Here is a 21,509-nt window from a genome sequence, read left to right as displayed (position 1 = left end):
GCCTCGGCGAGTTGGATGAATAACTCGACGAGTTGGTTGAAGATTGTCTAGGACTCGGCGAGTCTGTTCTTGGACTCGGCGAGTCAGATCGCGAAACCCTAAACCCTTCGAGTTGAGACTCGAATCAGTGAGTCGGGTGGTGACTCAGCGAGTCGAGTCGCGAATAAGAAAGACCCTGAGCGTAGGACCTCGGCGAGTAGGGTTGACCTGCAAGGTTGACATTGACTAGGATTTTGACCTTGACCAGAGTTGACCTAGTGACCTTTGGAGGTCAGTTGGACTAAGTGTTTTATTGGCTTTTGAAGCTCGAAGAGTTAGTGGAGCAGCAGTTCGGAGTCAGAGGTCAAGTAGCAGTCAAGAGGATTAGCAGCATCAGTTCAGCAGTCTCAGGTGAGTTTCCTTCCAGTAGGGACGGGTCTAAGGCCACAATGCCGACCCGTTCAGTTAGCAGTAGTTTCCGGACTTCGGTCCGATGTAGTAGTTAGTATGTTTGATGCCTTCGTGGCTCAGACAGGATTTATGTGCTATGTTTTATGTGTTATGTGTTATGTGTTATGTGTTCCGAGCTACGGCCCGATGTAGTATGCAGTATATGTGTTCATGCTAGTTGATATGTTATGCTATGCTATGTTCAGTCAGTTAGCCCGGACTTCGGTCCGATGCAGGGGGCAAGGCCCCAGTTAGCCCGGACTTCGGTCCGATGCAGGGGACAAGGTCCCAGTCAGTTTTCGGACTTCGGTCCGATGCAGGGGGCAAGGCCCCAGTTAGCCCGGACTTCGATCCGATGCAGGGGACAAGGTCCCAGTTAGTTTCCGGACTTCGGTCCGATGCAGGGGGCAAGGCCCTAGTTAGTCCGGACTTCGGTCCGATGCAGGGGACAAGGTCCCAGTCAGTTTCCGGACTTCGGTCCGATGTAGGGGGCAAGGACCCAGTTAGTCCGAACATTGGTCCGATGCAGTGGGCAAGGCCCAGTATGTGCTTTATATGTTGTTGTATGGTATGTGTTAGATTGGGGGAGCTCACTAAGCTTCGTGCTTACGGTTTTCCGTTTTGGTTTCAGGTACTCAATTTTCAAAAGAGGAGCTCGGGGAGATTGCAGTGCACACACCATAGTCAGTTAGCCTGGGAATGTTTGACTCTGATAATGATATTATGTTATGAATTAATACTCGAGAATTTATGTTATGACTTATGATACAGTTTTTATAAAAATGATTCTAGTAATGCTTTTAAAGAAAATTTTTTTTGGTCGTGATTTTTGGGTCGTTTCAAGTTGGTATCAGAGCCTTGGTTTGAGAGATTCAGATATGCATTCGAGTGTATTTGAACTCAAACTAAGGACACGATAAAGGATTTTCAAAAGAAAAACATTTTTGAAAAAGGGTTTTGGAAAAAGAACTTAGAAAGAAAAGAGTTTTGAAAACGAGAAAAGGGTGTGGTGCATGTAATCAGCCGAGCTCAAGTAAGTACTCCCAATTTACCCATACAAGTTATATTATGATCATCATTATCAGTTTCAGTTTCAGTTTCAGCTTCAGTAGAACAGCATGCTAGAATAAGACTAAGGATCTAGGATGATGCCTTATGTGCTTGTTTTATGTGTTTCAACTGATAATAATTGCATGCTAGTATTGAGTAGACAGTAGTAGGATAGCCTGTGTAGGTTATGCCTGATAGCATGAGCTTAGCATTGTATGCTAGTGCAGTATCTTGTTATGAGAACTGTTTTGCCTGAGTATGTTTCCTTTATCCGAATGTTGCTTGCTTTGTGCTTTGTGGGACTCTGAGTGATGGGAGTTAGCCATTAGGTGAATACGTCACATAACATGTGATTAGGGTTGGATAATCTAAGAGTGCTAGATTTGGCCCTACTGCGCAGCTCTTGTCTGAGTCCAACCGTTGTAGGGACGAGACTTTTACTCGAAGGATTATCCGAGCCTCATCACATGTGATGGTATTCAGGTGGTGGCTAATTGGCATTACAAGGAGGCCTTCAGCAGCTGAGGACTGTTTGGGTAGAGTCAGAGGTTCCCTAGGGCAAGCCTAGGATGAGAGTAGCAGAGATCAGTAGAAGAGTAAAGGGGACTTGGTGGAGTTGAGGTAACTCTTGCGGAAAGTACGGATAGATGTGGAAGGTAGTAGGGGCCCATACTACTGAAAGCAGAGGATCCGTACTCGATTCAGGAGGGGCCGAGGCGAAACCAAGGAACTAGTAGAGTATGTGAGAGATCCCTCAGCAGTAGTATGTAATTGATCAGGGATTGTTATATTTTCAGCATGGTGACGTTGCGCGAGATATCAGTTGGCAGTTCAGGTGCAGGGGAGGGGTCTGGCTCGGGCTTTAGAGCCGGGCAGCTTGATGATCAGATGAAGGATTTCATTTCCGCAGAGATTATGCGCAACATCATCGATCAAACTCTAGTGATTTTCGGTTCAGTTAGAGAGGCTATTGTGGAGCTCATGGACAGTCATCTTGAGGCCTTTAGGGCCGGGTTAGTTTCAGGACAGATTGGGGCTCGTCTAGGTCCCGAATCTTATGGAGTTCAGGGATCCATCAGGGAGGGAGATCCCATTTCTAGTTTCTGCTATCAGGGGGCAGGGGTGTGTGGGGCATTCTGTCTCCAAGAGAAACCATTGCATGATTGGATAGTTGAGGAAGTTTCGCGAGCCATTCGCGAGGGTCTGCCAGACATGGTCGTGAGGATCACTGATAGATTGATAACGAGGCTTCAGGATCAGACATATGTTGTTCAGTCAGCAGACGTTGCCGTTGGGGTAATGCAGGAGCGAGAGTCGGGCAGGGAGTCGGAAGGGAAGAGGAAAATGGATGAGACTCAGGTTGCCACAGGTTCGAGTAAGAGGCCCAAGAGTTCAGATTTGAGGACGAGGAACTATCATAGCCGCAGTCGATGCGGGAAGTGCGGAAGGACGCACATGGGTGTGTGTAGGCGTAGAAGTGGTGGCGATGCTGGGTGTTTCAAGTGCGGCCAGATTGGTCATTTTAGCAGAGACTGTGTTGTTACCATCGCCCAGGGACTTGATCCGTTGTGTTTCCATTGCAGTCAGAGGGGCCACAAGAAGGCCCACTGTCCGAGTTTGTATTCAGCAGGGCAGGCGCCAGCTCCTGCCCTTGGAACTTCAAGTACCGTCAGTGGTTGTCAAGGCCGGGCAAGGGTGCCTATGGCTCGGAGCCGAGTTTCTCCGGTAGATTTCAGCAGGGATTCGAGCAGCACTGGGTAATGGAGGTATGTAACTTTGTTTTTGTCAGCTTATGTTATGATTATGTTGTTATGGTTTCTGCATCAATTGTGGTATAAGTGTTGTGTTATGGAGTGGCTTGCTTGTGATTATGTCATATGCCATTTGCATACCTCAGATAATTGGTTGGTAGTTAGGGAATGTGCTCTTAAGGAGAAGGTTTTGGGGGATGCAGTAACGGGAGCATGGTTGGGAGAGATTTGGTTCGTTTCGCTAGATCGGAGTGGTTAGTGTTTGGGAAGGATTGGTTAAATTCCTACCTGGCGGGCTTGGGTTCCCCAGTAGAAGTTTTGGAATGATAGTAAAGGTCAGGATCTCTTTTGAAGGTGAAGCGGCAAGGGGTAAGCAGTATCGAAGTAGGGGAGAACCCTCCGGGTATACATGGATAAGAGTCACGTAGACCCAGAATGAGTGTGCAGCCTCTAAGAAGAAGTGGTAGTAGCACAGTGATGGATGGATTGAGAAGTTCAGAATTGGGAGTTCGAGAACTTTTCCCAGCAGTTGGTTCATGTAATGGAGATGGTTAGAAGCTGGTTGGGAATCCAGGATTTGAGGACCACCTGTAAAGGCTCAAGTGGGTCGGAATGAGGATCCGGAGGAACGGTCAGCAGGAGATGTCTTCGTATTAGTAGCCAGTGTCTGAGGCAGCATGTAGGTTGCGTAGATTCAGGAGTTGGGAGGTTGGAAACTTCCCAACAATAGCTTCTTGTATCCGGATTAGTAGACGGTTGGTTTGGGAACCAAGCCAGAGAATTCCTCGACGAAGCGCTAAGTATATCAAGGATATAAGATGTCGGGGATGATGCAGAATTCAAAGACTGAGGGCTGGTTTGAGAAATCGGGATGAGGAATCACTAGCGGGACTAGGGATAGTCAGGATGTCCTCGGGATAGATAGTAGTAGTAGTGTTGTAAGTCTGCGGGGGTAGCCGTAGCATTCACTAGCAGTCAGATAGTAGTAAGTGGTGTTGTAAGTCTGCGGGGGTAGCCGTAGCATTCACTAGCAGTCAGATAGTAGTAAGTGGTGTTGTAAGTCTGCGGGGGTAGCCGTAGCATTCACTAGTAGCCAGATAATACTAGAGAGTTGTAAGTCCGCGAGCATAGTCGCAGCCTTATCAGATTGGTAGGAGGCATGAGCGCGTGTTGGATGCAGGAAAGTAGTAGTACTCACCAGTTCTAGTGCAGCAGTGAGGATATGGGAATCCACGGGTTAGATTTCGGATTTCCCAAATGGATCAGTCATGGCTAAGACAACAATCTGGGCTATAGATCGTCACATCGGTTATGAGATCAGAGTAGCAGTGGACCGTTGGGGCTTGGGTAGGTTGCGGGCTACCGTCAGTCTGGGAGCCATCATGTTGTTAGTCGTGGAATTGATGATGTCAGAGTGTGACGTATGGACCCGATCGGTTGAATCGGAAGGTTGCTAGAGCCACAGTGACAGGATAACTAGTGGAAACTAGTCCTAGAGGAAGATTTCGTTCAGAATTCGTGGAAGCGACTAAGCGAGGAGTCCCTTGACTCCACAGTTGGGTTTGAGTTCAGTGTTTCAGGCAGCTCAGTGTTTCAACCAAATCAGTGTTCCAGGCAGCTCCGTGTTTCAGCCAGATCAACGTTTCAGGCAGTTTAGTGTTTCAGGCCGGTTCAGTATTTCAGGCAAATCAGTGTTTGGAAGGTTTCAAGGATTTGGGTCAGTATTGTATTTGCGTTGGAATGCAAGTGTTAACGGTATAGTTGGTTGATTTGGAAATGGCAAGTCTCTCTCGGTAGGATCAGTTGAGCCTTCTGTCGAGTGTAAGTGATCTGTAAGGATAGCTAGGCAGATAGCTTTTCTTTCAGGATGGAAGGCTCGAGTTAGTAGGAGTTGAGTAAACAGATGGGATATAAGCAAGCTATTTCCAGCAACATCGTTTCAGTATGAGCGAAAGAATGGATAGAACAGTTATAGATAGTCGAAGTATTTTCAGGAGTCGCTGGAAGCGACTAGGAGATTGCGATGGAGTATAGTGACCTGTGGGAGTCCGGTAACTCGGATATCGGTAGATTAGTTGGACCAAAGTGGTCTCAGTGCATCCAGTAGGCGGACGAGGGGTACAGAATTGCCAGTCAGAGGAAGTAACGCTAAGAAAATTATGGAAAGGAGAAGGATTCAGTATGTACCAATGATAATGATCGGCAAGGTGAGTGGCTGGAGTGATGGACAAAAGGGCATTAGATTTTCCAGACCGAGAGTTGGAGGCAGTTCGAAGGCAGTTGATCGTAGCAAACTTCGAGGACGAAGTTTAGTTTAAGTGGGGGAGAGTTGTAACACCCCAAAGTTTGGAAAGCCAAGAAAAGAAAGAAAACCTCAAGTTTAGGGGAGACTCGGCGAGTCCATGGAGGGACTCGGCGAGTCCGAGCGGGATCCAGGTTGTAGTGAAAGCGACCGACTCGGCGATTCGGCCAAGGAGACTCGACGAGTTGGGTCTGAACGAGGAAAACCCTAAATCCGGGAACTTGGAGCCTATTTAAGCGTCTCATTCTCCTTCCTAGGGTTCCTTTACTGCCTCTCTACCCCAGAACACCAAACCCTAGCCGCCATATCCGTTTTTGAGCTAGATCTTGCCTTGAAGAGTGCATTAAAGCTTGGAGGAGGAAGAAAGACCTTGGAGGTGCAAGAAGGGACTGTAGATCTGGGATTGTGGAGTCATTTCAGAACAATTGGAGGTAATAAGCTGTTGCTTGGACTCCCTTTGCATCTAGATCTATTCTTATGTGTGAGTTTTGGTCATTGTTGATTTGTTATGTAACCAATTCGAGTTGGAGGTTCAGATCTGAGGTTGCTACCTCAGATCCATGTTGGTTTTGGTCTTGAATCCCCTAAAGTATCAGCCCTTGGTATGTTGAAGAAGCATGGTTGCCATAAATCCTAATTTAGTATGTTTTGAGCATAGATCTCTCAATCTACACGTAAAGTTTGCCACTTTACGTGGGGAATAGGCCCTAGAAGTATGGATCTTTGTGTTGGAAGTTCTGTTTGGCTCGAAAAGCCACTGCATGGATTGAGGACTGGATAGACTCGGTGAGTCCTTCGAGTGGACTCGGCGAGTAGCTTGAAGATAAGGAGGAACTCGATGAGTAGGATGAGCAGCTCCTCGAGTCGGATGAAGTTAGGCATCGCCTCGGCGAGTTGGATGAACAACTCGACGAGTTAGTTGAAGATTATCTAGGACTCGGCGAGTCTGTTCTTGGACTCGGCGAGTCAGATCGCGAAACCCTAAACCCTTCGAGTTGAGACTCGAATCAGTGAGTCGGGTGGTAACTCAGCGAGTTGGACAGGACAGGACTTGGAACAAGTTGGACTCGGCGAGTCATAGACTGACTCGGGGAGTCGAGTCGCGAATAAGAAAGACCCTGAGCGTAGGAACTCGACGAGTTAGTAGGTAAACTCAGCGAGTAGGGTTGACCTGGAAGGTTGACATTGACTAGGATTTTGACCTTGACCAGAGTTGACCTAGTGACCTTTGGAGGTCAGTTGGACTAAGTGTTTTATTGGCTTTTGAAGCTCGAAGAGTTAATGGAGCAGCAGTTCGGAGTCAGAGGTCAAGTAGCAGTCAAGAGGATTAGTAGCATCAGTTCAGCAGTCTTAGGTGAGTTTCCTTCCAGTAGGGACGGGTCTAAGGCCACAATGCTGGCCCGTTCAGTTAGCAGTAGTTTCCGGACTTCGGTCCGATGCAGTAGTTAGTATGTTTGATGCCTTCGTGGCTCAGACAGGATTTATGTGCTATGTTTTATGTGTTATGTGTTATGTGTTCCGGGCTACGGCCCGATGTAGTATGCAGTATATGTGTTCATGCTAGTTGATATGTTATGCTATGCTATGTTCAGTCAGTTAGCTCGGACGTCAGTCCGATGCAGGGGGCAAGGCCCCAGTTAGCCCGGACTTCGGTCCGATGCAGGGGACAAGGTCCCAGTCAGTTTCCGGACTTCGGTCCGATGCAGGGGCAAGGCCCCAGTTAGCCCGGACTTCGGTCCGATGCAGGGGACAAGGTCCCAGTCAGTTTCCGGACTTCGGTCCGATGCAGGGGGCAAGGCCCTAGTTAGTCCGAACTTCGGTCCGATGCAGGGGACAAGGTCCCAGTCAGTTTCCGGACTTCGGTCCGATGTAGGAAGCAAGGCCCCAGTTAGTCCGGACATTGGTCTGATGCAGTGGGCAAGGCCCAGTATGTGCTTTATATGTTGTTGTATGGTATGTGTTAGATTGGGGGAGCTCACTAAGCTTCGTGCTTACGGTTTTCAGTTTTGGTTTCAGGTACTCAGTTTTCAAAAAAGGAGCTCGGGGAGATTGCAGTGCACACACCATAGTCAGTTAGCCTGGGAATGTTTGACTCTGATAATGATATTATGTTTTGAATTAATACTCGAGAATTTATGTTATGACTTATGATACAGTTTTTATAAAAATGATCCTAGTAATGCTTTTAAAGAAAATTTTTTTTGGTCGTGATTTTTGGGTCGTTTCACTTAAAAACCCCATTAAATGGTGTTCACAGTCCAAGAGTGTTCTTGGGCCGTAAACACATGATTTTGTCCCTATTTTATGTTTTAAACACGAATTTGCATGTCACACCCCCAAACCAAGGATGGCAGAAACGTCCGGGGGTGGAGGACTTCATGTAGAGTATCACAACAATGAATATAATAGTGCTCAAAGTAATTACAACCATCACAAATATAATTGAAAACGTTACATCAAAGCACATGTTTACATGATTCACATCAATTACATTATGATACAAAATGAACTGTTTGACGATTTATCGTCCCATCCTCAAAACGTTGTTGATTTCCTGTTTTCACTAAATTCCTGAGAATACAAGTAGTTTTGAAAAGTGTCAACACAAAGGTTGGTGAGTTCATAAAAGATTTCGTTAGAAAAGTAGATCGTTTTCCTTGTAAAAGCGTTAGAATATGTATCCAGAAAATCCGATATTTTCTTTAAAATCTGTGTAATGTAGTCTTATGCCTGAAGACCAAAATGTATAAGTAACCTTTCTTATTAATAGAAAATGTTATGTACTTAAATGGACATGGACGCGTTTGAATTAAATGAAATTTCTGTATGTTCTCATGTTTGTTAATACTTATATATATATATATATATATATATATATATATATATATATATATATATATATATGTAGTCCTAAATTCGAGGACCGAGAAATAACAAGTATTGACCATACTTAAAGGTATAAATGTGGTTTCAAATGATGTGTAGTCGTAACTACCAAAACCAAAAGTGTACAGTAATATTTGTACTCATTGAGATAAAGAGTGATTTTAAATCGACATAAAACTCATTTAGGTTTTATAAATAAAATCCCGTAAACTTATGGATTGTTATATCCCTATGTGAGTCGCTATAATCATACTAAGACTATGTGAACCTGCCACGACGTTCTCAGGCGTCGCGAAAATTGAAATGACATTTGTCACCCGTAGACCTGCAGGTCCCACTGTAGCTAGCAGCAAGGTGTGGGGTGTCAAACCCAATCTAGATCTATATACAAGTATCACGTTCTCCCTCAAGGAGATTCTGATTATAACTACCAGGAATTATATCCCGCACTCGGACGTACGGGGAGAGAGAGAGAGAGAGAGAGAGAGAGAGAGTCTCACAATATAGGTTAACAAGTTTACGTGAAATGTGTGTGAATATAAATCTTTTCGGTATGAATGTACCCTTTATGTACGAGTGTGTTGAGTGATGTATCATAAACTATACCTATTATAGTTTATCTAAAATGTATGTAATATGTATGAACTCTTTTATGGAAATGTATTAGTGTTATGAATTTATTAAACTATACTTTTTATAGTTTATCATACTTGTTCTAAAAAGAATGCATAATATTTATTACGAATGACTTAGTTTCAGTTCATGATGATAAACTAACAAAGAAACACATTCAATAATTAGAACTTATGATTATACACTTTGCTCAACATAATACATAGTGTTATGATATTTATATGCTGTTGGCTAACTTTAGCTTTTCTGCACTATTTTGGAAAAATCAGAGAAAAATCATATGAAGTTGAAAACTAGATCCGTAAATTCTGAGAGTTCACAAAATGTGTCTAATTTACTCATAATTTTTATCACGATTTTTAATGACCTCCAACTTGGGTGAAAAAGTCCATAATCACAGACTGGTCCGGATTGTTGTTTGAAATGATAGGTAGTTTTCTAAAAATCACCATAAATTGTAGAAAAATCGTATGGAGATGTGTAAGTAGTCATTTTAAAGCTAAAAAAGTTGAACTATTTGCACCTTGTACAGTTTTGAAAACAAAAATGTTTAAGATGCCCAAAACAGTCCGTGAATGGAGTTGAACTTTTCTAATGAAGACTGTTAGAAAATTTTAGTTATGTTCTTAGTGTTTTAACTTGTATTCCCCCCCCCCCCCCCCCCCATCTGAAAACTTGAGAAAACATGAAAACGTAAGGGTATGAACTCACCTTGAGTGATTTCAGTAGATAAGTGTTGTAGAAGAGAAGTGTTCAACCCAAGAACACTTGAAGAATCCCTTGAAGATTCGAAGCTCCAACACAATTCTGACGGAGTTTGTGTAAGATATCCATGATTTGAGTATAACATGTGAAATGATCATAAGGAGAATGGATTATGCTTACGAAATGTGGAGGAAAAACTCAAGATCAGCCCTTGAATCTCGAATTTCTAGAGAGAGAAAGTGAGAGACGAAAGAGTTTGATCTTCTTGTGAAATGAGAGTAAATGAGAGAAGTGAGGAGAGAGGATGAATATTCAGCTCTCAAAAACGTGGGAAGGAGTGATAATTGAGTGGGAAGGACATTGATGTGACCTAGGTAAGGTGGGGAGGTGTGGCTGGTCATAGAGTGGGTGTGGGAGTGGTTGCTTGTGTCATAAGGTAAAGCAAAGTCAACACTCCACCTCTTTGTACTTTACCCACTTGCTTTTATTATTTAAATAAAGATTTTTATGAAAATATAATTAAATTGTGAATATTTAGGGTTTATTATGTTAAAATATGATTTTGGGTGAAAATCCCGCGTTAAAATAATTAAAAACGGGCCTTAAACGCAAAACTATGCGAAAACCGGGAAGAAAAGCATTCCCAGCGAGACCTCTCGGTCCCTAGGCCGAGATTCGGTCCTTGCTGGGGGCTGTAGCCGGAAACGAACAAAGGGAAATGAAGGGGCGAGGAGGCGAGAGGAGGCGAGGAAGCGAGAGGCGAAGGCGAAGGCGAGGGTTCGATCCGGAGATAAGAGGCGAATGTTAGACCTGAAATGAACCGAATGAACAGTAGTGAACAGTGTCTTCGGGTTCGGTTCTTCCTTGCTCGGGTTCGGTCCCTTGCTCTCGGGTTCGGTTCCTTGCTCTCGGGTTCGGCCCTCTTACTCTCGGTCCCTAAGAGGACCCTCAGGTCCTAAGAAGCTTCTCTCTTCTCGAGAGGTTTCGGTTCCTAATGTCCATTTTTCTCGTTTTTACCCCGTTTTAAGCCGTTTTTGACCCGGTTAAGGGTCGGAATGACCCGAATGATTCTAAAAAGTTACGGGAAACTTTGGAGAGAGATTTGGGAGAGATTTCACATACTTGGAGAGATTTAGGAGAGATTTGGCTTTCTTGGAGAGATTTCTTATACAAAGAGATATTTGAGAGAGATTACACATACTTGGAGAGATTTAGGAGAAATTTGACATTCTTGGAGAGATTTCTCATATAGAGAGATATTTGAGAGAGATTTCACATACTTGGAGAGATTTGGGAGAGATTTCACATACTTAGAGAGATTTCTCATACAAAGAGAGTTTTGGGAGAGATTTCACATACTTAGAGAGATTTGGGAGAGATTTCACATACTTAGAGAGATTTGGGAGAGATTTCACATACTTAGAGAGATTTCTCATACAAAGAGAGTTTTGGGAGAGATTTCACATACTTAGAGAGATTTGGGAGAGATTTCTCATACAAAGAGAGTTTTGGGAGAGGTTTCACATATTTAGAGAGAATTCAAATAGAGAGAGATAGAGTGAAAACGATTGAGAGAGGTTTCGAGTGTGGCATTTGTGAGTGTCCGGCTTCGCAATGCAAGGTCCGTAAACACTGTTAAGCCTTGTTTAAGGATCTTACACACTCCCGATGAGTATGCAACATTGTTTTATCGATTTGGCTAGCCACGTACCACAATATTTGGTTAAGGAGATCTAGATGTTCGCACTTTTGATTTATGATATCTCATTAGAATAGAGAGTTGTGTAGAAATTTCATAATGTAAATTCTAGTACCCAAGGGCAAATTGAGTCAAACGGTTTGACTTGTTGACTTTAGTTGACTTTGACTTGACCGAAATTTGATAGTTGTCACATCATCCCCCCGTTAGAGGGAATTTCATCCCGAAATTTGAATTTAGACAAGGAGTAGGCATGAACAATCGAGCCCAGAAGTGAGGATACTTCCTAATCGACTGACTCTCGCGCTCCCATGTGACTCTAGGTCCTTGGTTAGTATTCCAACGAACTTTTACTAATGGGAAGTGGCGTTGTTTCGTCCGCTTGACCTCTTGGTCCATGGTCACTATGGTTCTTCCTCGAAGGTGAGGCTCTTGTGGAACTCGATCTCGTCGAGGGGGATTACAAGAGTCTCATCGGATAGATACTTCTGTAAGTTCGGGAAGTGTCGGGTAGAATGTACTTTACCAAGCTCGCGGGAGTAAATTGAAGTAGCGAGTTATAGGGCTGATTCTGACTGAATCTCGAATGGCATAATTATCTGGGGTATTGGCTTTCCATGCTTTCCGAAGCGTACTAAGCTTTCCCAGAGTGAGTGTTTCTAGAGGAATTTGGTCGGTTATACTGGCATTCTAAAGGTTTCTTCCTCTTGCTTCTCTTCCCGTCACGGGTTGCTCCCTTTAGGGTCAAAGTTGGGAGGGGGTCCGTATTTTACAAGAAGTTCCAGAGGAACTAAGATGGTAGGTCAGCGAGACCCATAATTTTGGCGTATTCCTGCTGACGCCTTCGGTGCTGACTGTTTCTCAACGGTTTTGATCAATTGAAAGGGTCCTTATGAATTTCCACCTTGATAATGATGTGTCTTGAGAATTGGACTCCTCAATTCCAAAACACGTATCTAGAGAACTTCAGGTAATACTTCTCTGATCATATTGCTTCTGTGGTTTGTTGTAGCTGCTCTCCTTGGTTTCCTTCTTACTACGAGGGTAGATAAGTAAGTCATTTGTAATGACGATGATGAACTGATCCTAGCAAGAATGGCATATCCTATTTATTACGTTCATGAATCCTACAAGTGGGTTTGATCCTATCCGAGGGTATCACTACGAACTTTCAGCGTCCGCATCAAAATTGGAGGATTGTTTTCGGACATCCTTCTTCAATACTCATGACTGGTGATATTTAGATCTCAGGTTCAATTCCGGAGGGGTACCTCGTTCCTTGCGGTTTGTCGGCCTATTCGTCTATGTGAGGCAGATAGTAAAGGTTTCTATCGGAGATGTTGTCGGGGCCTCTGAAATCGATGGAATTGTGAGCAATTTGTCTTTCTAATTTGATGAATAAGACCAGAGCTTTTCAGGGTGAGAAGCTTGGTTCTTCAATTTCATTGTTGAGTAGTTCGACAAGTTTGCCCTGACAGCTCTTGTAGCTCGGTAGGAAGTATGTGGGTTTGGTTTACGCAACTAGGACTTTTTGAATGGTAGGACATTTACTCGTCCTTCTGGGCAACCTTAGCCCGAAGCTCATGGTAGGACTCGTACCATATCTGTCCCAAGCTTCTATTCTTGAATCTTGTCGGATACATGCGTGACATTCTCGAAGGTCTCCTGTAAATACATGTGATAAGGCTTCAGGAAGTATCACACTCCTCTGGTGCGTGTTTTGGAGTTCCACAGCGAGATATGACCCAAAGGTTCGTGCTGGATGTTTATGAGAGACGATAGTTTCGATATTCAGGGGTTAGGCGAAAGGCCCTTTTGTAGTCGTTTAATCGGGAAGACGAGGGTTATATCAATCAAAATTGGATAACGACCACAATATCTTTTTAGATAACATGAGATAAGTTGTATTTGAAAGAAGAGATCACTAGAGTGATAGAGTGTCCTGTATTTCTTTTCTGTGTGTTCCGTTTTGCTTGATGTTATGATTATTGTAGATGATTCATACCACAGTGTCTAGCACTGGTAGTGCGTGTGTTTTCGATGGCCAGTGATGATACTTGATATCATGATTCCTGATAGGTCTCCTTACGATCGAGCGGTATATGATCGTCGTATGTAAATTGATATCGTGAAATCGTCGAGTGGGTGACCCCACTCAACCCCTAATACTAGACATGGAATCGGAGTCAGAATGGAATTATTTGTTTCAAGACTTTAGTATTTTGGTTTTAAATTAACCCCGATGTATGGACAAGGTCATCACAACTTACAGGTAATGCTCCTAAGGTCACATATGAATGTCTTTGGTTTGATTTGTATGAGAGAGAAAATATTTTAGCTTCTTTTTAGAAGGAATGTTACTTTAGTAAGCGTACCAAATTCATTACAAACATATAGTACTTAAACGTTTTGTTGTTGGGAACATTACAAAAGCCCTAACATGGTTCCCTTGCTGCTCCTGTTGGTGTGTTCATCACATTCCTCCTGTTCCTTCGTCATTCTTCTCAGTTGGACATTCTCTCTTGAAGTGTCCCATTTCACCGCATAGGTAGCATACTGGGCCTACCTTGGTGCAGTTGATTGAAGGGAAGTACTGGGTCGGGATCTTACAGAAACGGACGGTATGCCCTTTCCTATTGCAGTTTTTACAGTGCATCTCCCGGCAAGCCCCATGGTGATGAAAGCCACATTTGTTGCACTTTAGGAGTGATCCCTCATATGGTCTGGCAGGCATTTGGCTGGCAGACCCCGAGGCTAGTGTCGAGGCATGTGTCATGACTGATGTTGTAATGGTAGGGGCGGCCCTAGGTTGTTGTCTTTTAGTGTATCCTTGAGATTGGTGGCGCTCTTTCATGTTCCAAAACTTTCTCTTCTTGTTCGTAGGTTTGTGGCCTGAGGTAATTTTGTTGGTAGGTACCCATTGGTGTCCCTGATTGTTACCACAATTTGTATTGTTAGTACCGCTTCCACCCCTGCTGACGTTGTTAGTATTGAATTGCACCATGACGGCTGCCACGACTGCCGTGACTGCAGCTTGAAAAGTAGCAGCGTCTATCTGCAGTGTTGGCGCCTTGCTAGTTGGTTTGTTGCCTCTTGGTGAAGACATAGCTCTGTTTCATGACGAAGAACGACTTCGTTAGTGGAAATGATTGTCTTAAGTGCATCCTTACAATGTATACTTACGCATATAAATTTTTGCACATTAATGTACTATTCTTAGTGTTTCAGCTAACGCTCTCGAGATGGAGTTATTGCAGTAGGTAGGAGTAGGTTTCATACGGACGTTAAGCTTTACTCCTCTTAGAATCATGTTTGTCTGAACACACTTGGCTGAGGAATTTTGATGGGATCCGGTGCATTAGTGCTGGTATGATCGCACCCATAGGTCTATGAAGAAGAAACTTCTCAACAAATGTTTAAAGGTGAGACGATAATGAGTTTTTAGAATGGCTATAGGTCGCGAGTTTTCTAACTAAGTTTATCTCATATCGATTTATATCAAAGTTCGGTTGTTTAGATTGTTCTGAAAACAATTTATAACGAGATTCTTTGTATAATAAACTCATGTATTTTAGTAGCTCTGTATCCAAGTGAAACCATATACTTGACCCAGGCTAGGTCCTTATCACGACCTATTGATGTATGCTTAGTTATATAATTAAGGCTAGATAGACATTCGAGTCTGTTAGGTACATCCTAAGCCCATCTTGTTAATATGACTTTAGTAATCATGGTTTCAGTGAAAATTTTGACCTCGATGCAGGTCTACTTCACATTTGTGCATGGGCGGGTTTTGATAGTAGATAGATTTCTCGATTAGTATGACCACTTAATTTGTAGTGTCGTGATTTTACTTACAATAGAGTAGCACCAGTGCATACTTATGAAGCTAATTTACCAGTTCTGGTGAGCAGCATGAACTCTACTTACGATGATCCATCCCTTGTGATGCCTGAGGCAAGGTCGATGCAATTTTGTAGCTTTGCCAATCAACGCTTGGCTACAATCATCCTTTCTTTGAATGCTGTGTGTCCTACCCTTTTTACTCTCTTTCCTCTTCACGAGTGGCGATAAGGTCCTAAAAAGAGAGTTGGTCTCGGGAATAGTAGTATAATTCTTAGTCACCGGTACATGAGATGGTGGGGTTTATAGTAGCACGCAGTTTGCTGAACTCAAATTATAGTCTTCCTGTTTTAATCCCCGATGATCGCGATCTGCCGGGTCTTTGCCGGGAGGGCTCTGTCCGTCAGTCCCCCGTGGTTGAGGTCATAGCACCCTCGTTGGTCTCCTCATGGTGGTTGTTGTCATTGTTGTCGACATTCAACCCTCGATCACGATTGTCCAACGGGTCACAGGTTCGTTATAGTCGAAACGGTTCGCGGAACCCTTGCTATGCATGGAGGATCGATTACCTCCGGTCCCGCTTATGATTCTTCTCATAACCATTCACCATTCCTCGAGTTCGGATTAGGAAAGTAAGGGTCGTCCGGTAAGTAGGATTTTGCTATGCCGTATTTGCGAGAATAGAAGTGGAGGAGATAAGTACTATGCGTCTAACTCTATTATCACTTACTTATAGGGGTGATCCTTATTAGTTACTTCTATAATGACATAGTGCATACTAATTACATATAACAAGATACGATAGACCTATTATTAAGGATCTATTTAGTTTTCATATAAGTTATGATATTACAAAACACTCCTATAGTATTTTAAAATCATGTTCTGTTCTAATGTTCTCATGGTGGTAGTGTTGGTAAGTTTTTAGACTTGTTGCCATATCACAACTATTCTTGGGCATGTGCTAATCACTCCTCGGACCAGCATAGTTGATCAGGCTATGCCACTCCCAAGACTGACCATACATCCCCGAGCTTACCAGTGATATCCAACAATCATTACTTTTGTTTTGTTCTAGAATGATGCTGACCTTAGTATGTATGTATCCATGTATACTTTTAATTAGAAACTATTTATTTCTAAAAGTATAGTTGTTTTGAAAACTTTAAATCAGAGACTTAGTCCCAATGCATTTATATTTTGTATATCTTATGTGGTTCAATATACTGAGTTCACTATAAACAATGCTCTGATACCAATCTATCACACCCCCAAACCAAGGATGGCGGAAACGTCCGAGGGTGGAGGACTTCATGTAGAGTATCACAACAATGAATATAATAGTGCTCAAAGTAATTACAACCATCACAAATAAAATTGAAAACGTTACATAATAGCACATGTTTACATGATTCACATCAATTACATTATGATACAAAATGAACTGTTTGACGATTTATCGTCCCATCCTCAAAACGTTGTTGATTTCCTGTTTTCACTGAATTCCTGAGAATACAAGTAGTTTTGAAAAGTGTCAACACAAAGGTTGGTGAGTTCATAAAATATTTCGTTAGAAAAGTAAATCGTTTTCCTTGTAAAAGCGTAAGAATATGTATCCAGAAAATCTGATATTTTCTTTAAAATCTGTGTAATGTAGTCTTATGACTAAAGACCAAAATGTATAAGTAACCTTTCTTATTAATAGAAAATGTTATGTACTTAAATGGATATGAACGCGTTTGAATTAAATGAAATTTCTGTATGTTCTCAAGTTTGTTAATACTTTTTTTATATGTAGTCCTAAATTCGAGGACCGAGAAATAACAAGTATTGACCATATTTAAAGTTATAAATGTGGTTTCAAATGATGTGTAGTCGTAACTACCAAAACCAAAAGTGTACAGTAATATCTGTACTCATTGAGATAGAGAGTGATTTTAAATCGACATAAAACTCATTTAGATTTTATAAATAAAATCCCGTAAACTTATGGATTGTTATATCCCTATGTGAGTCGCTATAATCATACTATGACTATATGAACCTGCCACGATGTTCTCAGGCGTCGCGAAAACTGAAATGACATTTGTCACCCGTAGACATGCAGGTCCCACTGTAGCTAGCAGCAAGGTGTGGGGCGTCAAACCCAATATAGATCTATATACAAGTATCACGTTCTCCCTCAAGGAGATTCTGATTATAACTACCAGGAATTATATCCTGCACTCGGACGTACGGGGAGAGAGAGAGAGAGAGAGTCTCACAATATAGGTTAACAAGTTTACGTGGAATGTGTGTGAATATAAATCTTTTCGGTATGAATATACGCTTTCTTTACGAGTGTGTTGAGTGATGTATCATAAACTATACCTATTATAGTTTATCTAAAATGTATGTAATATGTATGAACTCTTTTATGGAAATGTATTAGTGTTATGAATTTATTAAACTATACTTTTTATAGTTTATCATACTTGTTCTAAAAAGAATGCATAATATTTATTACGAATGACTTAGTTTCAATTCATGATGATAAACTAACAAAGAAACACATTCAATAATTAGAACTTATGATTATACACTTTGCTCAACATAATACAAAGTGTTATGATATTTATATGCTGTTGGCTAACTTTAGCTTTTCTGCACTGTTTTGGAAAAATCATAGAAAAATCATATGAAGTCAAAAACTAGATCCGTAAATTCTGAGAGTTCACAAAATGTGTCTAGCTTACTCATAATTTTTATCACGATTTTTAATGACCTCCAACTTGGGTGAAAAAATCCATAATCACAGACTGATTCGGATTGTTGTTTGAAATGATAGGCAGTTTTTTAAAAATCACCATAAATTGTAGAAAAATCGTATGGAGATGTGCAAGTAGTCATTTTAAAGCTAAAAACTTGTACTATTCGCACCTTGTACAGTTTTGAAAACAAAAATGTTTAAGATTCCCAAAACTGTCCGTGAATGGATTTGAACTTTTCTGATGAAGGCTGTTAGAAAATTTTAGTTACTTTCTTAGTGTTTTAACTTGTATTCCCCCCCTGAAAACTTGAGAAAACATGAAAATGTAGGGGTATGAACTCACCTTGAGTGATTTCAGTAGATAAGTGTTGAAGAAGAGAAGTGTTCAACCCAAGAACACTTGAAGAATCCCTTGAAGATTCGAAGCTCTAACACAATTATGATGGAGTTAGTGTAAGATATCCATGATTTGAGTATAACAAGTGAAATAATCATAAGGAGAATGGATTATGCTTACCAAATGTGGAGGAAAAACTCAAGATCAGCCCTTGAATCTCGAATTTCTAGAGAGAGAAAGTGAGAGACGAAAGAGTTTGATCTTCTTGTGAAATGAGAGTAAATGAGAGAAGTGAGGAGAGAGGATGAATATTCAGCTCTCAAAAACGTGGGAAGGAGTGATAATTGAGTGGGAAGGACATTGATGTGACCTAGGTAAGGTGGGGAGGTGTGGCTGGTCATAGAGTGGGTGTGGGAGTGGTTGCTTGTGTCATAAGGTAAAGCAAAGTCAACACTCCACCTCTTTGTACTTTACCCACTTGCTTTTATTATTTAAATAAAGATTTTTATGAAAATATAATTAAATTGTGAATATTTAGGGTTTATTATGTTAAAATATGATTTTGGGTGAAAATCCCGCGTTAAAATAATTAAAAACGGGCCTTAAACGCAAAACTATGCGAAAACCGGGAAGAAAAGCATTCCCAGCGAGACCTCTCGGTCCCTAGGCCGAGATTCGGTCCTTGCTGGGGGCTGTAGCCGGAAACGAACAAAGGGAAATGAAGGGGCGAGGAGGCGAGAGGAGGCGAGGAAGCGAGAGGCGAAGGCGAAGGCGAGGGTTCGATCCGGAGATAAGAGGCGAATGTTAGACCTGAAATGAACCGAATGAACAGTAGTGAACAGTGTCTTCGGGTTCGGTTCTTCCTTGCTCGGGTTCGGTCCCTTGCTCTCGGGTTCGGTTCCTTGCTCTCGGGTTCGGCCCTCTTACTCTCGGTCCCTAAGAGGACCCTCAGGTCCTAAGAAGCTTCTCTCTTCTCGAGAGGTTTCGGTTCCTAATGTCCATTTTTCTCGTTTTTACCCCGTTTTAAGCCGTTTTTGACCCGGTTAAGGGTCGGAATGACCCGAATGATTCTAAAAAGTTACGGGAAACTTTGGAGAGAGATTTGGGAGAGATTTCACATACTTGGAGAGATTTGCGAGAGATTTGGCATTCTTGTAGAGATTTCTCATACAAAGAGATATTTGAGAGAGATTACACATACTTGGAGAGATTTGGGAGAGATTTGATATTCTTGGAGAGATTTCTCATACAGAGAGATATTTGAGAGAGATTTCACATACTTGGAGAGTTTTGGGAGAGATTTCACATACTTAGAGAGATTTGGGAGAGATTTCACATACTTAGAGAGATTTCTCATAAAAAGAGAGTTTTGGGAGAGATTTCACATACTTAGAGAGATTTGGGAGAGATTTCACATACTTAGAGAGATTTGGGAGAGATTTCACATACTTAGAGAGATTTCTCATACAAAGAGAGTTTTGGGAGAGATTTCACATACTTAGAGAGATATCTCATACAAAGAGAGTTTTGGGAGAGGTTTCACATATTTAGAGAGATTTCAAATAGAGAGAGATAGAGTGAAAACGATTGAGAGAGGTTTCGAGTGTGGCATTTGTGAGTGTCCGGCTTCACAATGCAAGGTCCGTAAACACTGTTAAGCCTTGTTTAAGTATCTTACACACTCCCAATGAGTATGCAACATTGTTTTATCAGTTTGGCTAGCTACATACCACAGTTTTTGGTTAAGGAGATCTAGATGTTCGCACTTTTGATTTATGATCTCTCATTAGAATAGAGAGTTGTGTAGAAATTTCATAATGTAAATTCTAGTACCCAAGGGCAAATTGAGTCAAACGGTTTGACTTGTTGACTTTAGTTGACTTTGACTTGACCAAAATTTGACAGTTGTCACAATGCATGCTAGATAGGCTATACAACAAGTTAGGATAGTTTACCTACTCGTTTGGGGCTTGAAACAGACGATTTTTGGCTCAAAAATAGGTTGTAGAAAGAGAGTATAAAGAGAAGGTGAAAAGGTGGAAATGAAGTTTAATCTCCCTTATATAGGGGTTGGAGTTGGGGCTCAGTGGGAATCTACCCGATACTGCCGTTAAACGGGGCTTTTGGTCGCACCCGATTTAGTGGTTGAATTTTTGACTTGGTTGAATCTAAACATTTTTAACGGTATTTTGTGGGTGTTTCTAATTTGTTTCAACCCTTACCAAGTTATTATAAAAGTCCCACATAATTTTACCATTCCAAAAGTTAACGGACAGTTAAATTGAACGAGGCTTATTAACGGAAAAAGGGGTTAAAAATGACGGAATAAATTTCGGGTTGTCATATCATCCCCGCGCGAAATTCAGGTTTAGGCAAGGAAGTAGGTATGAACGACCGAGTGAAGGCAGGAGGGTACTTCCTATTCGGTTTGCCTTGCGCTCCCAAGTGATCTCTGACCTGTGTCTGTCATTCCAACAAACTTTCACTTTTGGGATGCGGATTACGCCTCGTGTAGTTAGCGATCTCCTACAGGTATGTCTACAAAGTTACGATTCTCAATGGTTTCTATCAAGATGAGTGGGATACGAAGAGTGACATCGGGCAAGCACTTATCAAGACTAATAAGTGGATCGATCTAGGATGAAGCTAGTGGAATATCCGAAAGTAGTAGTGGTCTGATGAGGGATGGACCAATCTCCGTAAAGGATCTCGGATGGTCCAAATCTCTCGGAAAGGTAGAGCTTTTCGGTACTTTAGAACATAGTGTACTTCTATGGCAAGATCATCACTGGTGTGATCGCCATTCCGAAGTTCCTAACGTTCTCTCTGATACTGGAAGTGTAGTCCTTCAGGTTGTTTCTAGATCATCGGATGGATTGCGTGTCTACGGGTATTTGTTTGTTATAAAGTGTCTATCTCAATCTTGTGCAAAATGAACCTGCACTTCTGATTCTTGAGATATTTCCAATGGAAACCCTCAGGGTCAGGGAGATAGGGTTTCACCAGACGAGTGTTGGACTATCTTGGGAGGTGGTTCTACTATTTCTGGGCGAGATAGTATTCGTGGAACACCTAGTAGTCCAATGAATCTCTAGTATGTTGGTTTATTTCCGTGCAAAAAGCGG

This window comes from Lactuca saligna, chromosome 9 (genome assembly GCF_052625555.1).
Source record: "Lactuca saligna cultivar CGN05327 chromosome 9, ASM5262555v1, whole genome shotgun sequence".
In the NCBI taxonomy this organism is placed as follows: Eukaryota; Viridiplantae; Streptophyta; class Magnoliopsida; order Asterales; family Asteraceae; genus Lactuca; species Lactuca saligna.
Note: the sequence above shows the minus strand (reverse complement) of the source record.